Source organism: Xiphophorus couchianus, chromosome 5, assembly GCF_001444195.1.
Source record: "Xiphophorus couchianus chromosome 5, X_couchianus-1.0, whole genome shotgun sequence".
In the NCBI taxonomy this organism is placed as follows: Eukaryota; Metazoa; Chordata; class Actinopteri; order Cyprinodontiformes; family Poeciliidae; genus Xiphophorus; species Xiphophorus couchianus.
In genome coordinates, this window is record NC_040232.1 from 16,949,410 (window position 1) to 16,951,826 (window position 2,417).

The window sequence follows — 2,417 nt, forward strand, 5'->3', positions numbered from 1 at the left end:
CTCCATTTATGATTCCAAACTGCCTGCACTTTATTTGTTTAGCAGTGTTTGTTCAATACCAAAAACATTGTGATGATTTTTAAATAGTTTTATCAAAATCACAATATTTACCACAAAAAGACAGAATTAAATTTTAAGTACCTTCCACTTGTCATTTTGATACATTTTAGTTAATAGATGCAATTTATATACATGTATCTTGCATATAAATGTAACACTAAGCCACATAAAACTTTAATAGAAACTATTTGATTTTTTAAATTTTTTGCCGTTGTGCTTACGACTGAAGTGAGGAATTTGATATCCACAGTACACTGAACATTAAGTGTATTGTTTTCATTACATAAATCAAAAACACTTAAATTAATTCATTCATTTGCTGGCATTTTTGTAGCCACATTTGGCTGGTTAATAAGAAATACTTATTTGGTTTATGAAAAAAAAATTGTTGACACATTAATTGGCCAAAAAAAGTGACGTCCTTGATTGCAAGATGTGTAAAACTACTCTTTTTGATTTTAATATCAATTACTATTCTTCAGATATGCTGACTGAACTGACTGTTTTTCAGCGGGAACCTGAGGAAAACGAGATGGAAGGAAATGTACCTGTCCAAACAACCACTGAACGACCTGCAGCACTAATTAGAGGTATACTCACATAGCAGGGGAAGGACTGCTCTTCATTTATTTGCTCTTAACATATTTGCAAGTAATCTTAAATTTGGTGTCAGTAGTCTTATCTAATAGAGGTCGTAGGTCTTACAAGAACATCTCAAAGTCCAAGACACATTTATTATACAGTTGAAACCAGATGTTTACATATCCTGTCTTAAAAGACAGAACCTTTTCTCTTTCTGTCCGATACTAAATCCAATGAAACCTTCTCCTGTTTCTCTGCCTACAAAATGTCTGTATGACTAAGATCAGAGCTTTTTAATAGCCACTCCAAAAATTTAATTTCTTATCCCTATATCACTTTGGCTTTATGCTTTGAGTCATTGTTTAAAAGCATAACTCTTAAACAGTAAACTTAATGTTGCTTAACTTAGTACAAAGTGCAATTTCAACCATATTCTGATAAGCTTTCTCTACCTTGCCAACTTATATCAAGCAGATATACCTAGAACTTTTTTCTAACTCTAAACAATTAATTTTATTTAAAAATAAAACAAAAAATTCTATCTTGCTGTCTAATCAAAATGTTACTGTATGGAAATCATGATTATTTTGTGCAAATGCATCACGGTTATCAGTTTATAGATGGTGGTAGTAGTAGTTTGAATATATTCTCTCATTTCATCACACTTGCCAACACACACAAAGATTTTACTATTCCTAACGTACACAAAAAAGGAAATGTGTACGATTAAATCTCAGACGGTGAGAAAAAAAGGTTATGTCTTGAAATTCTTGGAAATGTTTAGTTTCAGCTGCACCTCCAGTTTCCTTGGCATTTACTTCCTGCTTAGACATTTCTGTCCTGTTTTAAAGTTGTGATTGTTTAGTAAACTATTCTCACTATAGCATAAAGCAGATATCGGATCATCTGCACAACCACATTGCCCTTTAGAAGTAATAAGTAGCACTGCAAAGAGGAAGGGTTTATTCTATCTGTGCAGGATCTGTGCTGGAGTCCAGATTTGACTCCTCCTTCCTCTCTGCCTCTCCCCCTCCCCCATTCTGTGTAAAAACAAATCTACTTTTCTGCTCTGAAAGCATTGAGTCAACAAATGTCACTACAGCCTGGCAGGGGTTTCTGGGAAGGAGGTGGGGTCTCCTTTTTAAGCCTGAAGCTCAGCTAAAAGCAGATTATTTTCAGAGAAGGAACACCTGTTAGTTGAAAAGGAATTTAATGGTAAAATGAAAGTGTTATCCAACTCTTTTTGGGTGTCTGATCTACTACATGAAACCCTTGAGCTCTGTGTGAAACATGACACATCTATATATATATATAAAAGTATAGTTAAAGTTCATGAATGCTTGAAGGAGATAGAGATCTCTCTTAAGCCCACGTGGCCAGTGTCAACAGGGGAAGGAAGATCTTTGGCAGAGGTATGAGGCAAACTGTGCTTCCTGTGCACAAGCTGCAGAGTTCGTCTAAATATGAGCCAGCAGTGTTCCAAAATAAGACGCAGCCGCCTGAAATAACTCCAAACCGGCTGTTTTTGATGGTAACTGTGAAGCCATTCTTTTATACAAAATGGAAAGTTCTTTAACCTCCAACTGAAAAAAAAAGAAAGAAAAAAAACCTCAAGATAGGCAATGAGAAAGGGAGGGAAAAAACCCTGAGTCACTTGGCTTCCTGTATGAGAAAAGGAAGGGGTGGAGGCAGCTTCTGCTCTGCCACAGTCAGACAGTTGGGACACATGCATATTGAACAAAAAGTGCACTAGTTGTGGGGGTGGAGTCTTGTAA